Genomic DNA, 22,188 nt, shown 5'->3' on the forward strand with positions numbered 1-22,188 from the left:
GCTCTGGGAAGAGGACAGAGTGGACCCGTGCATTGAATGCGTCATTATTACGATTATACTTATTGAAGCCGTCAGTTACTATTGTGAGATGGACCTCAAAAGATAAGTACCGGGAGTTGGCTGGGGGTTTGGATCCAAGCAGGATCTCCTGTGTGGTCACGTGCTGGGCCAGGTGCCACCTTGTGGAAGCAGGGGTCCTGTCTGGGGGCTCCCTGCCTCGGGGATGCAGAGATGCCTGCAGGCCAGTTCTGCCCATGGGCTTGAGCCTTCCTTCCAGGCTCCAACATATCCTCTGTCTCTGTTGTGGGGTCATATCTTGCTTTTTATTTTAACTCAACAAATATTTGAATAATCACAAATGTTTATACTTACACATTTTTCACATTTTTACTTCCAGTTTTAAAGCAGATATAATTAATTAAAGAATTGGACAGTAATTTTATGCATTCACAATTCCTCTGGTTCACAGAAGAGTTACTTCTGCTTTGTTTTCTTTTTAAATTTTTATTTATTTATGTTTATTTGGCTGCACTGGGTCTTACTTGCAACACCCAGGATCTTTAGTTGTAGCATGTGGTATCTAGGTCCCCAACCAGGGATTGAACCTGGGCTCCCTGCATTGGGAGCACAGAGTCCTAGCCCCTGAACCACTAGGGAAATCCCTTTGAAGTATAAAACAAACATTTATTAAAATTTTAATTACAAAAGAATTAAATATTTTTTGAAAAAAGTTAAAGACATAGGTACATCCTCCAAAAGGAAATAAAGACCACCCATAATTTCACTCTCCAGAAGTGGCCACCATGAATGTTTCTTCTTTCTTCCCATAAACAGTTTTCCTTGAAAAAGAGATCAGATCATATTGTCTTTGTGACTTTTTCCACTTAGCATTATGTTGGATGATACATCTTTATTAAGATCTCATTAATCTCTATTAAGGTTTATAGAAGGTCTTTTCCCTGGCTTTCCCTGGACTTTTTTAATTCACTGTTTTGATGCCAGCAAGGTAATACTTCTCATGGATGTAGCTAGAGATTCTATTTTGTGGTTTGTTCAGTTATGTTTTACTCATGACCTCAGGCAAGTAATTGACTCCTGTTTGCCTCTTTATTTATTTGTAAAAGGGAGAAATTACTGTACCTGCCTCTTGAAGTGAATGTGCAGGTTGAATGAACAGATGGTCCTGGTGCCTAGAGAATGCTGTACCAGTAGCTCTGCCACCATGAAGGAGGAGGTGAGGGAAGGGGTACTACTGTTCCTGGTTCAGTGGCCAGGGGCTGGAGACTCAAGTCACCTGCCTTACACAGCTGACCAGAGTTGAACTTGAGCAGCATATAAATGAAAAAGTTGGGGTGCTGGGCCGCTCCCTGGGTAGGCATAGAATGTAGAGATGGAGCTCTCGCCCCTCCCCTTGTCCTCACAAACCAGAGGAAGTGCATTTGGTTAAGAATGACCCACATCCAGCACCAGGCCTGCTTCCAGCAGCAAGGAGGGCCAGCTGCAGGGCTGCTCCTTGGGAGCTGGTGAAGGGTCTGGCCTCCCAGAGCCTCCCAAGCTGGGGGCTCCCCACACCTGCCCTGAGTGTGGAAGCCCAGAGGGACTGAGTTAGTGACCCACATGTCAGGCAGTGTGTTAGTGGCAGAGCTGAGATTTGGATCCAGAGATTTCCTACCACATTTTCCACGTTAGATTCTTTCACCCAGTGTGATGGAGCATCTGTTATGTGCAAGGATCTGGGGGAGGGACAGACAAAGAAGGGGTGCAGTCTTTGTACATATAATGCAGGAGATGTAGCAAGGGTGAAGGACACAGCAGGGCCATCCACTGATTCAGTTGTTCAGCACACACCCATGCTCTGCACTGTGCACACAGCTGTGAGCAGGCAGACCACATCAACCAGCAGACAGCAAGCTGTCAGAAGGTCGAGGCTGTTGAGTCAGCCCAGTGAGGGACATTGCATTGTGGGTGGCAGTTGCTGGGAAAAACTGCTGGGGGTTGGGACTTGAGGTTGGGCTGCCCCAGCTGCAGTGCCCCTGAAGGCAGGAGCAGGGCCTTGGCATTGAAGACAGCTCAAGGTAGGGCTTTGAGTCTGATCTACTTGCGCACTGGGTGTGAGTATTCTGCCATTTAACAGTCTGTGTCACCTTGGGCAAATTGCTTGGCTTTTCTGAGCCTCCTACCCTGTTTTAAAAGGGTGCAAGAATAAAATGCACCCTTTTAAAATGAAAATAAAATGAAAAAGCTGGTTTAAAACGCAACGTTCAAGAAACTAAGATCATGGCATCCAGTCCCATCACTTCATGGCAAATAGATGGGGAAACAATGGAAACAGTTACAGACTTTATTTTCTTGGGTTCCAATATCACTTGCAGATGGTGACTGCAGCCATGCAATTAAAAGATACTTGTTCCTTGGAAGAAAAGCTATGACAAACCTAGACAGCATATTAAAAAGCAGAGACATTACTTCGCTGACAAAGTAGCATCTAGTCAAAGCTATGGTTTTTCCAGTAGTCATATATGGATGTGGAGAGGGCAATGGCACCCCACTCCAGTACTCTTGCCTGGGAAATCCCATGGACGAGGAGCCTGGTAGGCTACAGTCTGTGGGGTCGCTAAGAGTCGGACATGACTGAGCAACTTCACTTTCACTTTTCACTTTCATGCATTGGAGAAGGAAATGGCAACCCATTCCAGTGTTGTTGCCTGGAGAATCCCAGGGACGAGGGAGCCTGGTGGGCTGCCGTCTATGGGATCACACAGAGTTGGACACGACCGAAGCCACTTAGCAGCAGCAGCAGCATGTATGGACGTGAGAATTGGACCATAAAGAAAGCTGAGTGCCAAAGAATTGATGCTTTTGAACTGTGGTGTTGGAGAAGACTCTTGAGAGTCCCCTGGACTGCAAGGAGATCCAACCAGTCAATTCTAAAGGAACTCAGTCCTGAATATTCATTGGAAGGACTGATGCTGAAGCTGAAGTTCCAATACTTTGGCCACCTGATGCGAAGAACTGACTCATTGGAAAAGACTGATGCTGGGAAGGATTGAAGGCGGGAGGAGAACGGGATGACAGAGGATGAGATGGTTGGACAGCATTACCAACTCGATGGATGTGAGTTTGAGCAAGCTCCGGGAGTTGGTGAATAGGGAAGCCTGGCGTGCTGCAGTCCATGGGGTCTCAAAGAGTCAGACACAACTGAGCAACTGAACTGAACTGAAGAATAAAATGATAATAAACAGACATCATGTGTCTGCAGCAGTCATGTGGTTATCCTCACTAACTTCTTTGCTACCGTCCCTCATAGCAGCTGGTGTGTAGAAGTCTGGGACATGCTTGGGATTGGCATTGCTTGTTTGCTGTGGAGTGAAATGTAAGTGGAGCCCAAATGCTATGCAAATATGACAGACACTGCCCTACCAACGATCTCAAGCACCTACCACACAAATAAGAAAGCCCCCGAGGCCTGCTGTGTCTGGCTGCCCCTGGTAGAGGCAGAATCATTTCTGGAATTTGCCCTGAGGTGTGGCAGAATCCCATCTGACCTGGTCCCACAGTGCACACCCAGTGTTCCAGTGAGCCTTCTGGGAGAGCCTGCCCTCCCTGAAGAAAAGATAAAAGAAAAGACTCCTGCCCTGAGCTGCAGGTCAGGATGGAGGGGAGCAGGGTGAATTCTTTCTGGAATCAGGGCATATTTCCTGCTGTTCTACTTATTTAAACAGCGAAAGGCGTCTGGGGGCTTTGTTCAGTGACTGATGCTGGCTTTGTGTCCCACCCCTTCTCACAGCAACACTGTTTTGGTTTTGTGGGCCCTGGAGGGGTTGCTTGGAGTCCAATCCTGCTTCTGTGGCTTATTAACTTGACAGGCTGCGGGTGCCCGCTGTCATCAGTCTCCTTGTCCAGAACGAGGGAGCGCATGTCCTCTCATGGGCCCACGAGCACTGGCAGCACCACCTCATCGTGGGACTGGGGGTGGGGGGTGGGGGCAGGAGAACACGTGTTTAAAGAGCTTAGTGCACAGTGCCTGTTGCTGTGAGTGCTGCTGCTTGCTCTCCCAGCTAGAGTGTCTGCCCTTGCCTTGCTGTTCCCTCCTTAGCTCTGTCTACTCCCCATTCTGTTCTCGGGTCAGACCCTCATCCTTCCAGGGTTCCCGTGAGGACTGGTGTGAGTGATGGTGTAAAGTGCAAGGGCAGCAACAAGCAGAGGGGCACATAGGGTGACTTCGGTCAGGAGGCCCTCGTGGTGGCATCCGCGGGCCTCTCTGCTGATCCTGGCCTGACTCACCCACTAAGGCCTCTCTCTGGATGGCTCTTGCGCTTTCCCAGGCCCCAGCCTTCTCTTCTGTCCTGAGGAAGAATTCCAAGACTCTCAAGAATAGAAGAGATTTTAGAGGCCATCCCACCCAACATCCTCCCGGATGAACAGGGCTTAGATTTCCCAGCTGCTGCTTCTGCACGCAGGACAGGGTGCTTGCTATTCCTGGAGGCCCCCTGTTTTGTTGGGGGGACAGTTTTGGGGACATGTGGGTGTTGAGCTGAATCTGTGAATTCTACCCTTTGGCTCTCCCGGGAGCCCCCTCGGTCCCTTTGGAGAGGTAGACTGGCTGGCCCCTGCTCCCCCCGTCTCCCCTCCCCGGGCCCTGTAGCCTCCCTCCCTTTGGTCCTTGGCCCTGGTCCTCCAGTTCTCAGTCCTGGGATTCCTGGGGGAGCCCCAGTGGAGTGAGAGCTTTGCCATGGCCCCAGGTCCTGGGGTGACTCTTGAACTTTTCTCTTTTTTTGTTATAAAAGTTGTTAACTTGCTTTGGTTCTCAAGTTGACTGAAAGGCATCAAGTGCTTGGTGTGTGTGTCTCTCTCTTTTTATTTTGTTGTCAGGGGCTGCTGGTCACAAAGCATGGATTTCGGGGAAAAGAGAGGGTGTTTTAGGTCTTTATTGAGGTCCACTGTACACTGGGTCGTGGGTGTGGTGTGGGGAGTGTGTACATCCCGAGGATTCAGAGTGTGAGCGTGAGAACCCCAAGGCCTTCAGAGAGCCTGTGCTCCTGGGGTTGACTAAAACGGGGTCAGAGCCCTCATGTGGGACTCTGAAGATAGTGGAGACTTGTTTTACATGAGAATGGTGAAACAAAAGCGTGCATGTGATTTCATCAACTCTGAAAGCCAGGTACAGGCCCCGCCTAAGAACTTCTATCTCAGTCTTTCCTCCTTCATTGTACAGACAGAGAAACTGAGGTCCAGAGAAGCACCCCCACACTTCACAGTGAATGGTGGGAGGGCAGGGAGGCTGGGGAGGAAAGAAGTGCTCAGAGCAGGCCTAAGTGGCCGGGCAGCTCAGCCTGGAGCAGGGCTGGCGGGGTGTGCTGGGATGGGGAGGGAGATAGGCGAGAAGGACCCTGAGGGACAGAGGCTCAGGGTGTGATGTCCTCCAGCCCCGCTGAGGGGGCTGGATCAAACATGGGGACTGGAGAGCGAGAGTGGGAAGTAGTGAAAGATATGGTACCTGTGAATTTGTGCCATCAAGACAGGCTCCAGTACAAGGATGACGTGATCCTTGGCCAGTGAAGGTGCCAGACCAAGGGAGGCCAGGTGCTGAGTTGAAAAGACCTCAGCTGCCACTGTTTCAGAATTTTCCAGGGGAAGACCTGAGCCAGCAATGGCAGGCGGCTAGGGTAAAGTCAGTGGGTGTGAGTGAGTGACTTCAGAGTTCCAAGGGAAATGTGGGTGGTCTGCTTGTTGATTTGGGGCAGCAAGCAAAGCAGGTTATTTCATTTAATAGTTAAGTATTTGTTTAGATGCATTTGAGAAAATGTAGCTATTTATATATATGTGTGTGTGTGTGTGTGTGTCTTACAAGGATGAATCTAAGGAGAGAAAGAGGAATGGATTTAAAGAAAAATTTTGGGTAAAAAAAAATCATTGGAGGGGTTACAAAGACACGGTAAGACTCAGGCAGCTGGCATGGGAAGCATAGCACTCTAGTGATCATTGACTGACCCGGGCTGAGTCCTGAACCCTGGGTCCTTTGCCCTAAGGTTGGGCTCCCCTTAGGGCAAAGCATAGGCCCCAAACACTCATGCCCCCTACTTCCCTCCTAGGGCAGGCTTTCTCCCAAAAATGGTGCAGTGAAGGAGGGACCCAGGGGCCCTGGAGCTACTTAGGGCTTTTCTCCAGGACCTGAGCTTCGACTTCTTCCAGGCTGATGGAGCAGAACTGGCTGGGAGCTGAAGCCCAAAGACATGGGGCTGGGCTCTAGTCTAGGTTGCTCCTAGCTCTGTGACTCAGGAAACTAATGGGACAGTGCCACATGTCTTGCTGGTCTGTGAGATAGGGAGGCTGGGAGAGCTGCCCTGGGCCTGTGCAGTGATGGGCTTGGTTAGGCCTTGGCTGTCTCAGGGCATGGAGGGTGCAAGCTCAGTCAGGACGGTGACTGGGGCTGCCAGTATACAAATGGCAGGAAATGATGGAGGTGCCCCTCCCTAGGAGGGTCTGGTGGTTAGAGCAAGTCTGGTGACCATCAGGATGGTGTCTGATTCACTTATCTGTGCACTGCTTACTGTCCCTCCTGTCATCGGAATGTCAACTTCGTTGGGGTGCTGGGGGAGGGAGGAAAGTGAAAATGCAAGTGGAAGGTGCTTATTAATGAATGGAACTAGAATTACTTACCACTAGCATCACCAGGGCTTCCCCAGTGGTGCTAGTGGTTAAGAATCCACCTGCCAAGCAGGAGACACAGGTTCAATTCCTGGGTCGGGAAGATCCCCTGGAGGAGGAAATGTCAGCCCACTCCAGTGTTCTTGCCTGGAAAATCCTATGGACAGAGAAGCCTGGCAGGCTATAGTCCATGGGGTTGCAAAGAGCTGGACATGACTGAGTGACTAAACAGCAATGACAAAGAGTTATTGATGGCCAGAATGCAAGAATGGGCGTTTCCCCCTAGGATTTTCTGGAAGGAAACCAACTGATGTTTGACAGATAGGCAAGTGTTAAGGGAGTACCCCGAGATAACAGGGGGCTTCCCTAGTGGCTCAGACAGTAAAGAATCTGCCTGCAATGCAGGAGACCTGGGTTCGATCCCTGGGTTGGGAAGATCCCCTGGAGAAGGAAATGGCAATCCACTCCAGTATTCTTGCCTGGAGAATTCCATGGACAGAGGAGCCTGGTGGTACAGTCCATGCAGTTGCAAAGAGTTGGACACGACTGAGCGACTAACACTTTCCCTTTCCGAGATAACTCAGAATTTTCTTTTTAAGGCAGACTAATCCTGTGGAAGGAAAGGAGGGAAGAACCCTCTTCTTCACCTTTTGTTTATTAAATGAAGGAAATACCTTCCTTTAGCTGAGGGAGGGACGGACAGTAGAGGCCAGCCTGGCTGGTGCTGGTTCCCTGTGGGAGACCCAGGGGCAGTCTGCTGGTGCCTTGTTGGTAAGACCTTGCTGCCTGCCTGGAGCACTTGTGACTGGAGCCACTTGGAGCTGAGGGCAAAACTTCAGGGTGGAAAGGGGAGAGAGGTGGTCATTCTTACCTGAAGTCCTCTTGCCTTTAAGAGATGCAGACTGTGTGGCCTTGGGCGTGCCATAGCACTGCTATGAGTCTTCAGTTCTTTATTTCCCCCAAATTAGGATAATAATGGCAGCTTCTCTGGGGTTGTTTTTAGGGTTAAATGAGCTGAAGTGTTTGACAATACCTAGACGATATTGTTCAATTTATTTAAGGCTGCTATTTTAATAACGAGATTTCTAAAAATGAATACGTGTAAAAATTGATTGATTACTAATCTGTCACCAGTATTACCTCTGGCTCCTCTGGCAAAGCTTGGACCTTATGAGACCTTGTCATTGAGAAGTTTGCCACCTTGTGGCAGATCACCCAAATTGCAGGTTCAGGATTTTCTTTTGGTTTTATTTTTTATTATCATATTTTATTTTTTGTCTTGAATGAGGTGATCTGAAAGGAGATATCAGAAAATCTAAGTCATGTGGTTACAGGATAACTGGGAAAGACAAGCTAAAGTATCTTTACCAGGTTAACTACAGAATACCAGACCTGGTAGGGCCTTAAGGATCCAGAAATCTATATATTTAAAGGTACTACTAAGTAAGCTCTTTCTTAATAGGCCAAGCAACTTGATTAGCCCTTTGCATACCTCCTCTGTAGTCTGTTCCTCATAGCAAGATCAATATTACTTACTAATGCCATATTTCAAAAGGGGAAACTGAGGCTCATAAGTAACTAACTTGCCTGAAAACATGCATCTCACCTCACACAGCAGAGCTGGAAGTTAACATGCAGTCTCATTCCAAAGCTTATGTGTGATCTTAGCCCTTTCTTCAAAAAGTTATTCTTAAAATTTCAATGTGCAATACAGTATTATTAACTATAGTTACCACACTGTACATTATATCCCTAGGACTTATAACTGGAAGCTTTTACCTTTGACCATTTTGACTGATTCCACACCCCTCAGCCTCTGGCAACCACCGACCTGCCAGTCTGTGCTCTGTATCATTGAGTTTTTGTGTGTGTGTGGTTTTCTTTTTACATTCTGTGTATAAGTGAGATCGTATGGTATTTGTCATTCTCTGTCTGACTTATTTCACTTAGGATAATGCCCTCAAGGTCCATTCATGTTATTGCAAGTAGCAAGATTTCCTGCTTTTATGACTGAATTTTATGTGTGTGTGTGTATATATATATATATATATATATATATATATATATATATATATATATATATATGGCTTCCCAGGTGGCACAGTGGTAAAGAATCCTCCTGTCAATGTAGGAGACATAAGAGACGTGGGTTCTATTCCTGGGTCAGGAAGATCCCCTGGAGTAGGAAATGGTAACTCATTAATTCCATGGACAGAGGAACCTGGCAGGCTACAGTCCATGGGGTTGCAAAGAGTAGGACATGACTGAGTAACTATATATATAGTTACTTACACATATGTAAAATAACTACAACTACTACTGTTTAGTTGCTAAGCCATGTCTGATTCTTTTGTGATCCCATGGAGTGTAGCCCGCCAGGCTCCTCTGTTCATGGAATTTCCCAGGTAAGAATACTAAAGTGGGTTGCCATTTCTTGCTCTAGGAGATCTTCCTGACCCAGAGATTGAACCCAGGTCTCCTGCCTTGGCAGGTGGATCATTTACCACTGAGCCACCTGGGAAGCCCCTAAAACAATTATATATATAAAATATATATCACATTTTTGTCCATTCATCTGTCAATGGGCACTTAGGTTGTTCCCATGTCTTGGCTGTCATAAACAGTGCTACAGTGAACATGGCAGTGCAGTTGGTCCTTTCCAGTAAGTGCCTTTGTTTTCCTCAGATAAATACCCAGAAATATTAACATTTTTATTGCCCCTCAACCAAGGCCAGGCCAAATATCCATTCTGTTTCTGGATCCCAGAGGGTTTACTAGGCTGAACTCTTGGTTTCTGCCTGCAGCTGGCCTGGGGAAGCATTGCATCATCCTAGGGCCTGGGTTTATGCCTTGAGTCCTGCCTATGTCCTTTACAGAGCATGGTAGCACCATCATAATTTCACTACATCCAACTGAAGGCAAAAGTGATGGAATTATCTCTTCTCCTGCTTCCTGTTTCCCTCCCCCTACAAAGTCAGGTGGCTGTCCTCTTTGGGAAAGGTGGATGTTCTCTGAATGGCTCAGAGTGAAGCAGATACTTGCTTGTACTTTGAGAACCTGAGCATGGAACCAGCCTGGGGTGGGGGTGGGGGGGGTGGCAGAGGGGTGAGGGCTAAGCAAAACCAGTGGGTTCCTTTCCCAGTTAGTTTGACTGGTGGTGTCAGCCTGGAGTGGCTAGTGTGGCTAGCTTGGAGATGAGGACAGGGTTCCTGCACTGAGTGAGTGGAAAGCTGTCCTGGCAACTCCCTGGCCTGGCTCCCCACAGCCCACCCTGCAAGGACATCCCCTGCGCCAGGGGAGGAAGTCTGCCTGTGCTAGGAAACAACAGTCTTGTTTTGCAGAGTTAGACATCTCGACCTATTTCCCACGCTGGCTTGGCTGGGAGGGAAGGGTGTGGGTTGGAGTGTAAATCTCACAGAGGTGGGCTCTGGGAACCTGAGGGGGTGTTTGTGCAGGAGCCCACAAATGCATTCTTTTTCCCCCAGCCTTTCTCCTAGATCCAGGAGATGTGGTCTGAGTGAGGCTGGCTGGAAAGATTCCTTGGTAATAAAATAATTGTTTAGAAATTCAGGGCTCCCAGGGGAAGTGTTCTTCCTGCTTTTTCCTCTGACTCCACAGAGACACCGGGAAACTTTGAGGATGTGCGGAGCGATGACGTAAAGACATCTTACAAGCATGGGGTCTCAGGCTTTATTGAAGGGTAGAGTGGAGATCTCGAAACTGCAGGGGAATGGAGACTCATTCTCAGTGTAGAGGAGTTCTAGAAATCTAGGATCCTCTCAAATCATGAATTCGTGGATATCCTTTGGTCTAACTTTCCAAAGGAAGAAAGCTTCTGTTAGTATCCCCGAAAATGCTGTACCCACTCAGCTGTCACTTCCAGGGATAGGACATTCATTCTCACTGTGGGTACATCTGACAGCTCACATATTCCTTTTGTTGAGATGAACTCTGCTCCCCTGGAACTTTGTAGCATTTGTCTATATTCTTCCACATGACGTCTTACGTTTCTTCCTTACAAATGATAACCAAGATGGCTAAATAGCAGACTGCAGGAGAAGCGGTTCTCACTGGGACCAGAAGTCCATCAAGGGTACCATGAACACTGCTTCTCCTTGGGTCTGTCCTCATAGTCGAGGGCCACTGCCTTCTCTCTGGGCTTCAATTTCTTATACGTTGAACAGGAGTTGTCTTAGCTTCCTATTGCTGCTGTAACAAATCACTACAAACTCAGTGGCTTAAAATAACACAAAGTTATTTTCTTACAGTTCTGGAGGTCAGCTGGCCAAGATGGGTCTCACTGGACTTGCACCAATGGCAGGGCTTCATTTCTTACTGGGCAGAATCTGTCTTCTTGCCTTTGTAGACTTCTAGAGGTTGTACACATTCCTTGGTTGTGGTTACATTGCTCTGACCTCAACTTCTATCATCACATCTCCTTTTTTGACTCTCTTGCCTCCTTCTTATAAAAACCCTGTAATTACATGGAACCCACCCAGATAACCCAACATAATTTCCTTATCTCAAGATCCTTGACTTCATTACATCTGCAAAACCCCTTATAACTTAGCCTAGTCCCAGGTTTGGAGGTTTAGAACCTGGGCATCTTCGGGGGACAGTATTCCATCTCCAGAGCCCCCTCAGCTCTGTGACAGCCCAGCTTCCGCCTCAGCTGTACCTGAGCCTCCTCAGGGTTGAAGGAACCCCCTGCTTTCTTGCCAGGTCTGGCTTCTTGATGGGGAGGAGCTCTCAAGTCCTGAAGTTGCCTTCTCTAGCTGTCACATTCTGTTCAGTTTCTTATGAGTAAAGTTAAAAAAAAAAAAAAGGGACCTAATTTTTACACCTCATGCGCAGTCACTCAGTCGTGTCCGACTCTTTGCAACCCCATTGACTGTAGCCCGCCAGGCTCCTCTGTCCATGGGATTATCCTGGCAAGAATACTGGAGTGGGTTGCCATTTCCTCCTCCAGGGGATCTTCCAAACCCAGGGATCGATCCCATGTCTCTGGCAGCTCCTGCATTGGCAGGTGAATTCTTTACCACTGAGCCACCTGGAAAGCCCCCTTTACACTTCTAGGAACCATATTTTTGTTGCCTAGTAGCCCCTCAAAGTCCAGATAAATATAAGACATTATCCTTGCCCTCAAAAAAGTTGATCATCCGATTAGATGGAGACATACATGAGCACCCATGCAGACTTTTGACTTCATGGCCATTTTGGCTATGTGACCTTGGGCAAGTAATTTAATAGCTCTAAGTCTTCTGCATGTTAGGTGGAAATAATACCATGTTCCTTTCCCCCGAAGAGTTGTGTTAAGAATAAAAACAGATTTTATTATAGAAATACAAAGGTTTATTGGAATAACTTGAAATAACCTTGAGTGGTCACATCAAAGCAATCATAGGACTTACATGACTAAATGTGATATAAAACTATTCTAGGGGCAGGGCTGGCTAAGGTTGATGGCTTATGGAGGAGATGAGGACCTTAGGCTTTGAAGGATCATCATCATCGACATTGACGAATTTCTTATTCTAGAACCTTGAAGAAATTGGATGGCAGGTTTGTTGAAGCGAGGACAGAGTACAGGGAACCACAGACAGCCACTACTTGGTCACCCCTGGGCCTCAGAGTGCACACACACCATGCAGTCATCCTGTGGATGATGGATCCAGGGGAGAGGCCAGCATGGGCCCCGAAAGCAGGCACAGGGCCATTTAGGCAGGCATATGTGGGTCCAGAGGGGGTTGCTGGAGGAGGGCCAGCGCCAAGCCCTCTAAGATGCAAACAAAGCCCAGTGCAGGGGCCCTGATGACCCGGGTCTATCGGGCTGCTGGGGACACTAGTGGGGTGCTGCAGGCAGTGTGTAGGCAAAGGCATGTGGGTGGGAGCAGCTGGATGTGGCCATAGATCTATGAAGTCAGACCTGGGGAGTGGAGAGAATCCAAACAAAAGCATAGCGTAACGGGAAACACCTATTATGTTGCACATAAATTATAGCAAGGAAAGTGTTTTCCTTCGCTCTGTTAGTTTTGCATAGAAAGATACTGTGAGTGGTATTCCTTTTTCCTTGTTCTTTCTGTTTGCCTGTCTGGCAGCACTGAGTAGAAAGTTCTGTACTTACAGTATCGTGTTCAGTGGTGTCCTGGTGAATGTGTAACAGTGGGCTCAGGGATGGGGTGGGGGCTATCATTTTTAGGGTTGACCAGTTTCCATGATGTAAATTGCCCACCTACAGCTGATTTCACATTACCAACGGAATGTTACTGAGCGATCTCTCCAAGCTGGCTCCAGCTTTCATCTGCTCTATCAATTCAGTTCAGTTCAGTTGCTCAGTCGTGTCTGACTCTTTGCGACCCCATGAACCACAGCATGCCAGGCCTCCCTGTCCATCACCAACTCCCAGAGTCCACCCAAACCCATGTCCATTGAGTTGGTGATGCCATCCAACCATCTCATCCTCTGTTGTCCCCTTCTCCTGCCCTCAATCTTTCCCAGCATCAGGGTCTTTTCAGATGAGTTAGCTCTTCACATCAGGTGGCCAAAGTATTGGAGTTTCAGCTTCAACATTAGTCCTTCCAATGAACACTCAGGACTGATCTCCTTTAGGATGGACTGGTTGGATCTCCTTGCAGTCCTAGGTATTCTCAAGAGTCTTCTGCAACACCACAGTTCAAAAGCATCATTTCTTTGGTGCTCAGCTTTCTTTATAGTCCAACTCTCACATCCATACATGACCACTGGAAAAACCATAGCCTTGACTAGACGGACCTTTGTTGACACACTGACGTCTCTGCTTTTTAATATGCTGTCTCGGTTGGTCATAACTTTCCTTCCAAGGAGTAAGCGTCTTTTAATTTCATGGCTGCAGTCACCATCTGCAGTGATTTTATGCTCATTTAAAAACAAAAAATATTTATTTCATTTTATTTAATTAATTAGGCTGTGCCCAGTCTTTGTTGCAGCGTGTGGGACCTTTGGTCTTCATCGCAGCATGCAGGATCTTTAGTTGCAGACTCTTAGTTGCAGCATGTGGGATCTAGTTCCCTGACCAGGGATGGAACTCAGACCCCCTGCTTTGAGAGCACGGAGTCTTAGCCACAGGACCACCAAGGAAGTCCCTTTACCTTCTTATTTTAATCCTCAAAGAACCCTGTGAACACTTGTTTCCTACTTACAGATAAGACGCAAGCTCAGAAGGTGAAGTTCCCTAACCCAGACCTGTCAGACTGCCAAATCTACAAGCCTTTCCCCGTTTTATGGACTAAATTGCTTCCCTACTGAAATTCATGTTTCGAAGCCCTAAACCCCAGTGCAACTGTTTTGGAGATAGGGCCTATAAAGAGGTAATGAAGGTTAAATGAGGTCATAAAGGTGGGCCCTCATCCAGTAGGACTGGCATCCTTATTAGAAGGTGAAGCGACAGCAGAGATCTCTCTTCACACTCAGAGACAAGGCCATGTGAAGACACAACGAGAAGGCAGACTTGCCCTGTAAGCGCCTTGAGGAGAGGTTTCACCATGAACCAACCCTGCTGGCAGATGTTTAGCCTCTATAACTGTGAGAAAATGAATTCTGTTGTTTAAGCCACCCAGTGGTATTTTGTTATGGCAGCTCTAGCTGAATAGTACATTCTAATAATATGCTAAGGCCCCAGGGCTATCAGTGTCCTGCCAGCTTTTTGGCAGAAGGCTTGGCCCTGCAAGAGTTATTGAGGAGCGTCTGCTCAGCAGGGACAAGCTGGGGTGATCTTGACAGGATAGAGATCCCCATTCTGCAGACAGGGAGACTGAGATCACCCCCAAGGTCTCTTTCCGGTGAGTGGGGCTGCCGCTGCGGACTCTTGAGGGCTGGATATCACCCCAAAGGCAAGGAGGGTTGAAGGGCTTCTTTCCCTCTGGTCCTGGTGTCAGGCTTTACCACATGGATTCCCGGGGGATTGGATTCCGTGTCAGAGCCTTTGGGAGCTTTTTAAAAAGCCCTTCTAGTCTCCTAGGATCTCCTCTGAGAATTCAGGCAGGGCCGCTGATGGGGCATTTATCTGGAGAGCATGACTAGCTTATTGGGGTGGGTGGAGTGGGGTGGAGAAGGCTGGCCCCAAAGGGGCTGAGAGGAGCACTGAGATGGGGACCCACTGTTGTGCAGCTGCTGGTCTGCTGTGTTCTGGGTGTGTTCAGGGGGACACTGTACTGTGTGGGGGCAGGTACCAGTGGAATCTGGAGCCAGATCTGGTGGGCTGCACACCCAGTCAGTGTGAGGGCCCTTCAAAAGGCCCCCTCCAGGTAGCCCCAGGACCCTTGGATAAGCAGGCACAAGGGCAATACTGGATGTTAGGTCCGAGTGTGTTTTATAAGCTCTGGCAGGTAAGGCCTTTGCTGTGAGCTTATTGGGCTGGCAACTGTGATGTGTGACTGCAAATGTGTTCCGTAGGGGCATGGTTATAACATGTTGGTAGTGGGTTAGGATGTGATGATGGTATTTGTGTCCTGCTGACTGTCATGGGATGTGGGATTTGTGTTAATGATACATCTTTAAGGTGCCTGGGGTGATGGATTCGGCTGTGGGGCTGTGTGATATTGCTGTGGTGTTCGTGGTGTTTTCTGTAACTGCTGAGTGACGGAGGTGGTGGCATTGCAGTCAGATTGGATGTGCCAGTGCCTGTGACCAGGTGAAGGTGCAATTAAGGTTTGGTACGATGTGTCAATGTTTCCTAAAGGAAATCAACCCTGAATATTCATTGGAAGGACTGATGTTGAAGCTGAAGCTCCAATACTTTGGTCACCTGATGTGAAGAACCAACTCATTGGAAAAGACCCTGATGCTGGGGCAGATTGAGGGCAGGAGGAGAAGGGGGCGACAGAGGATGAGATGGTTGGATAGCATCACTGATTCAATGGACATGAGTTGGAGCAAACTCTGGGGGATAGTGAAGGACAGGAAACCTGGCGTGCTGTAGTCCATGGGGTCACAAAAAGTCGTACATGACTTAGTGACTGAACAACAACAACGATGTGTTGACGTAGCGTGACTGTACCTGGAGTTGAAGGTTTTGGTCCCAGCTCTAGTAGTGTTGCAGGATAGTGTTTTCTCGTGGGTGCGATGCTGGTATTTTTGGCTATGGTGCTGGCAAAGCTGATGCTTTATCTCTACCTTGTTGATGTTTGGGGATGGGGACGGGGGACCACACAGGCTATGATGGGGTTGGGGGACAGGGATGGCTGAGGTGGCGGTTCATGCAGACCTCTACACCTTTTATTAATGAAAAAAGCCTCCAGAGGAAACACAACATTGCCCCCCAAAGCTTAACTGGGGCAGCCCTGTGTACCCTCATATCCTATGGGCAGGGATGCTGAGTGTTTGAATGAACCTGGCATTGAACTTTCTCAGCCATTGCTGTCCACAGGAGGGCCGACCTTCTGTTCCTTCTCTGTCAGGTGGGCAGTGTGGTGTGAGGGTGCCTCTCCTCTCAAAGGTGGAGTCTCAGTCTGACCCCCTCCAGGACCCCTTCCACCAAGGACAGTCCCACCTCTGCCCTGTGAGGGTCCACCCTCTTGAAATGACCACTGAACTCCTACTCACCCTTTGAAGCCTAACTTCTCTTCCAGGAAGGCTTCCCTGACTGACTCCCTCTCTTCCATTTGCCCCAACCCTGATCAATTTCTGCCCATTTGGGGTTCTGTCAGTCCTCGCTATTGGGACCATTCACTCTCAACTTTGCATTTTGCCTCCTACTGAATTTCCTTGTTTCTTGATAAGCATTTATTGAGGGCCCACCATTTCCCAGGACTAGGCAAACAGACAAATAAGACAGTGTCCCTACCTTTGTGGGGGGAGACAGACACTAATTAAGTATCTACCTCAACGTGTAATTACATACTGGGAGGGTGTTATGAAGCTTACAGATTTCGTGGCCGGAGGCTCAACAACCAGGGAGGTGGACTGAAGTGGGGCTGGCAGGGTGGCCATAAGCTGGAAACTGGAGTGAGGTGGAAGTAGACGGGGGAGGAGGGCAGAATTTTGGGGAAGTAAGCCGATTATGAAGTTCTGAAGGAAGAGACCCAGCTGTCTGGCTTGATGGTGACTCTTGGCCTGGGTGACTATGGACAGGTCCCAGCTTATTCTGTCCCCAGGATCCCATCCAGCCCTGTGTGGGCCCCACTGGCGCCTACACACCCCATCAGTCAGAAAGGAGGTGTCTGCAGGGGTGACTCAGAGTCATGTTAGTACCAGTTAGGAGAGCAAGTGAGGCACTTGTCCTGGGTCCCCCTTTCAGCTCTGACTTGAATGCCCTTCTGGCAGAGGCCAGGATGGCATGGGCATCTGAGCCCCATCAGGAAGCCTGAGGTTGGCATCTCATAGCATCTGTGAAGCAAGGAGCCTGGGGGAGCCCCCTGTCCCCCTCTGATGAGAGGGCCCCAGTGCTGCTGCTTAATGACTGTGTACACAGGCCCCCCATTCCTCACCTGTGAAATGGAGCTAAATTTATCACATGCTCCCAGGGGTTGTGAAGTTCACAGGTAATGCAGTTAACTGTAGGCCTGGCATTGAGTAAGGACTTCATAAAGATTTGCTGCCACTCTCATCTTTCTGGGGTTGGTCCCATGATGACTGGCCTGACCACAGTTATCACATCTGAACATTGAGAAGAGGTTGGGGTGATTTCTCAGACTCCAGCTTTGACATTTGTTCATTCAGCAAGGAGACTGCACCCCAAGTGAGCCAGGCTCTTTTCAGGGTAAGCCAGCGTTCATGGATGAGCTGGCTGGGTTGTTCCCCCACCCCCCAACGTTTGATCCTGCTGCTGGTCAGGCTCTGGGTCTCCCTCCACCTCTTGCATCCATTGGCCAGCTCAGAAAATGGCTGAGATTGCTTAGGACCTGCTCAAGGAAGTCATTGAGATGAGGCTGCTGGTTTGGCAGTTGAGGGCCTTTTGCCGGGGAATTGAGTTCTATTTTGAGATCTCAGAGTCCTGTGGGAAACTGCTTCACAGCATAGGTTCCAAGCCTCATGCCCAGGTCTTCGCTTGGGTCTGGGGTTAGGATTTGGCCCTGTGCCTGGGTGCCTCTGATGCTGCTGGCCACAGTTCATGGCGTTTGGAGGCCATGAACCCTCATGGAACAGAGAGGAAACGGAAGCACAGGGTGGGATGGGGACTTGGCCAAGGACCCAGAGTGGGTGAGTGGCAGAGCTGAAGCCTCAGTCTGAGACTCTGGACTCGGAGTCCAGTGTTCCTCCCATTGTGCAGCATGGCCTTTTTGTGGGGGAGTGACTCCACACCAGTGTCTTCCAGGGTCGAGGTGGGCTCATGTGAGTCTCAGGCTGGGACCCTCTGAGCAACATGCTCCTCTGTCAGAGCAGGGAGAGCTGCAGCCCATGCTGGTGGCTGTCAGGCAGGTACAGATGAATGGAGCCGGTTGCACAACCTCACCTGCACTGACCTCCCCTTTCCTCTCTGGTTGGGTGTGTTCACGGGCAACTGAGGGGTGTGTGAAGGGTGTGTAGGGGTGGGGTAGGGCAACAGCCTCTCACAGTTTCACGTGGTTGAACTCTCACCCCTTTCAGTTTCACTGAAGAAGCCCTAACTGCTGCCCCATGAGGGCAGAGGCAACAGAGAACACGCTTTTGTGGATGCATCGCAGTAATAAGAGGGGAGATGGAGCCCCCTACCCAGGTTCTCTTCCCTGTTATCAGCAGTGACATTGCATCCCTGGGACAAACTGCTGGCCCTGTGAGTCTTTAGTTCCCGTCCCTTCAAAGGGGCTCACTTGCTTCTGCCCTGTCCACTGCCCAGGACACTTGGAGGAGGCAGTAGAGTGAGGCTTCCTGGAAGGAAGAAGGGTCATGACTGAGATGGTACAGTAGCTGAAGCTCACAGGAATCTGTGATGTGCCCGTGGTGGACAGAACTGAGCAGTCACCATACTCTCCCCATGAACCTGGACAGGCCTCAGCACCCTCTGCAGAACAGAGCTTCCCAATCAGTTGGAGCTAGCATTTGAGATAAACATTATCTAAGAGATCTAGAAAGGGATACGGAGTCTGCAGCTGGGCCAGTCTTGCGTTGAAGGCTTCAGCTAGAGATACCCACTCCTCTTCCTCTGTCTTTGAATGGGAGCTAGGAGGTCCTCTGAGTCCCTGTGGCTTATCTGACGTGCGTCTGCCTCTGGACCTCCTTCCATGTACTCTTCCCTCTGTGCCTCCCTCCACAGGTGGCACCGAAGGAAATCGTGGCATTAGGCACACTGGACAGTCTGTAAGGGAAGTAAATCAGGTGAGATAGAAGTCAGTTAATGGAGTTCTCCTAATTTCCTCTCTGTGATTGCCTCTTAACATTCTTCCAACATAACCAAGCTGTGAGAAGCCAACATTGCCCCCTAGTGGTTGGCATCAAGAGAGCACTGACTGCCCAGGCCTCCTCAAGAGTGATTGTTATCAGCATCCTCATCCAAGGATATTTCCTTTGGACCCCTTCTGTTCTAACTCCATTGGATATCCTAGAAAAGACAGCAGAGTGTAGGTGATGAAGACAATTCAAGAACCACTGCACTGGGAGCAGGAAGAGCTGAACTTCAGCTTTGTTTTCATTGCAAGCTTATTGTGTGACCATGTGCACATTCCTTTTCCTCTGTGGGCAGTGGTTTCCCCGTCTATGCTTTGGAAAGTTGGCCTGTGTGTTTCCCTAAAGGGATACCAGAAATTTCTTAGGCTGGACAGCTTTCTTTGTGCTGGAAATAGAGCCACCAGGCCCCTGAGTCAGATCATTGTGCCAACCTGGAACTCCCAAATGCCTCTGGCAGTGGTTCCTCCTGTGGTTGGTATCCATAGACCAAGGGGTCTTGAGATCGTGGGTGAGGTGAATGCAGGCCTGTGGAGACCTGAACAGGCTTCTGGTACCAACTGCAACTGAGCTGCAGTGAATTCATCCAAGGCCCTGGGAGTGACACACCCAGAGGCCAGCATTGTAGAGTAACAGAGGAACCGAGGCCTCAGCAATGAGACCTGAGTTCATAGCCCTGCTTGGCCACTTACTGGCACTGAGGCTTCAGACAGGTTTGAACAGGACTGTGCGTGTTTCTCAGGGGATGAGGAAAATAGCCCAGTAACCTTTTCCCTTTGGCAGTGGACAGGGCAGGGCTCTCCAGGCCATTTGTACTTGACACGCATGCACACATGTGCTCACACTCTAACGCTCCTGCCTCGTGCCTGCCCCCGAGTCCTTGCCCTCCCCTCCACCCAGCTCTTCCACACTAGGGATGACCATGTCCCAGGGTATTGCACGTTTTAATTTGAAATCATTTCCCACTCAGCAGATGCAGGGCCCAAGGCTCAGAAGAGGTGACAGAGCTCATCTTAGTTAAGCAGCAGCACCCGGGCTGGACTCCGTGTGGATGCATTCTTACTGTTGTCATGATTGCCACAGTAGTTTCGTGGTTTGCTTTATCTACTATTAGTCAAGCAAGTGTGTGCCAGGGCTTTGGAGCAATTTTCTCAATCATCTATCTCTGAGGCATTATCTGCCCACTTCACAGATGTGGAAACTTCTGAGCAAAGTCCCGAAGCGCAGGCCAAGACCGCTCAGGTTGGCACAGCCAGGATCTGAGGCCACTCTTTGTCTCCAGGGCCTGTTTCCCTTGCCCTCGAATTCTCCCGTCTCCTTCCAAAAGCCCACTGCTCTGGGGCCGTTTCCAGCCCTGCTCAGTAGTGAGTACTGGCCAGAGCTGCGCCCACAGCCAGGAGTGAGAAGGGGGCTCGCTGGGCTTGGTGCCCAGGAATGTGTTGGGAAATTCCTCTACCCTCCCACGCTGGGAGGGAAGAGTTAAGTATCTGCCTTGTCCCTCATAGATCACGGAGGCCTCACTCCTTTTACAGCCTGGGCCTCCTCCGGAAACTGCCCCTCCCCCTGCATCCTAACATCTTGCCTTCTTTGGTCCTCTCTCCCCTCGAGGGCCGCACCAACCCGTCCTCCTCCCAGAGCTCTAGCTCCCCAAGAGAGGGACTCTTAGAAGGAGGGATTCAAAACTCTTTTCTGAAATCACACACAGACACACAGTGTCCAGCTGCTTACATGCATGGACCAGCATCACCTGGGTGTCCACGGATGTTGGTGCATTTTATAGGTGCATGACGGAAGAGAGGCAGCCCGTGAACCATGAGTGGGGAAGAGGCCCACATTCCTGCCATAAGACTTTAGTCCGTCTCTCAGCCTCAGCCTGCATCTTGGTGTGGGGTGGGGATTGGAAAGAGGTCTGTGAGGCTTCCTGACTTCTCCTGGGCCTCCAGGGGCCAGAGAGACCCCGGACACTGCCAGAAGTGGCTCAGAGCAGAGCTCCCAGGCTCTCTGGGTTCGGAGGACCACAAGGCTATCTTGTTGAGCCTGCCCCCACCATCTCCTGCTTGCACGCCTTGCTGTCCACCAGGCAGCCTGTGTTTGCGCTCGTGGGTCACAGAGCCCCCACTGTCTCAGGGCTGCCTGTGATCATCTTTGGGCAGCTTGGATTGTCTCAGGCGCTTCCTTAGGGTGAATGAGCTGCAGTTTTAGCTCCCACCCTTGCCCTGGCTCAGCTTCATGGGACCTCACAGAAGGAAGCTCTCTCCTCCTACCAGTCCCAGTCCCTCATCCCCTCTTCCCACCAGGTTCCCTCACAACACCCCAGGCCAACCATCCAGGATCTGTAACTGCCTGGCTGTGGCTGGGGAATCTCAGGCAAGAACTGGCACTCAGTTCCTTTGTCAGTAAAAAGGGAAGTGTGAGTGACTGTGTGACCTCAGAAATGTCTCCAAGTTTCCAGAATTCCATGGAAAGAGATTATCCAGAAGGTTCTAGAAACATCTCACAGAGGAGACAGCCTGTGCCCACTGTCTGCGTCTGACAAGGAGTTTACTTGTAGACCAGTCTTTCGGGGAGCAAGTACCCAAGAAATCATTTATAAGATCCAGTATTTTTTTTCAATTTTTAATTTAAAAATATTTATTATATTTATGACTGCAGTGGGTCTTCATTGCTATATACAGGCTTTCTCTAGTTGTGGTGAGTGGGGCCTACTCTTCATTGCGATGTGAGGACTTCTCTCATTGCAGTGGCTTCTCTTGTTGCGAAGCACCAGCTCTAGTTGAGCAGACTTCAGTAGTTGCAGCACATGGGCTCAGTAATTGTGACGCACCAGCTTAGTTGCCCTGAGACATACGGGCTCTTCCCAGACCACGGAGTGAACCCATGTCCCCTGCATTGGCAGATGGATTCTTAACCACCGGACCACCAGGTAAGTCCAAGATCTAGTTTTCGAGTGTCCCAGATTGAAGGACCCACGCCAGCCTTTCCTCAGATTTCTGTTAGCTATGAGATAAAATCCAGGTGAGGGCCCGTCACCATCTGATCCCAGCCAGGCCTCAAATCTGAGCGCAGTCCACAGAAGAGTCCTGAATTTTGAATCCCATCCCTGCTGCATCTTGGGTACATGTCCCAGATCACTAAGCCTTTCTGAACTTGAGTCTCCCCATCTTTTAGGTAGGGTGAGTGTTGTAGGGATTCTGTAGGCTGCCT

At 49.4% G+C, this 22,188-nt stretch overlaps 1 protein-coding gene and 1 long non-coding RNA gene across 13 annotated transcripts in view; one reads left to right on the top strand and one right to left on the bottom strand.

The window, feature by feature from the left end:
- Positions 1–22,188, top strand: part of PPARGC1B (PPARG coactivator 1 beta) — a 155,124-nt gene that overhangs the window by 67,465 nt on the left and 65,471 nt on the right. The window contains exon 1 of one of the 12 annotated variants that reach the window (XM_081495750.1): positions 14,316–14,465. The exons of 9 other annotated variants lie outside the window; for them this stretch is intronic. The gene's annotated coding sequence lies outside the window, so the exon portion shown is untranslated. Of the gene's footprint in view, positions 1–14,315; positions 14,466–21,460; positions 21,908–22,188 lie in introns of those variants that run through there. 2 more of the 12 variants (XM_081495748.1, XM_081495747.1) reach the window with 2 other exon arrangements.
- Positions 16,390–19,552, bottom strand: LOC145508675 (uncharacterized). Its single transcript, XR_014055527.1, has 3 exons — positions 19,419–19,552; positions 18,682–18,898; positions 16,390–17,178 (listed from the first exon to the last, which is right to left on the bottom strand). It is a non-coding gene; the product is annotated as an uncharacterized LOC145508675 (long non-coding RNA).

This window comes from Giraffa tippelskirchi, chromosome 6, assembly GCF_054371585.1.
Source record: "Giraffa tippelskirchi isolate mGirTip1 chromosome 6, T2T-mGirTip1v1.2.pri, whole genome shotgun sequence".
In the NCBI taxonomy this organism is placed as follows: domain Eukaryota; kingdom Metazoa; phylum Chordata; class Mammalia; order Artiodactyla; family Giraffidae; genus Giraffa; species Giraffa tippelskirchi.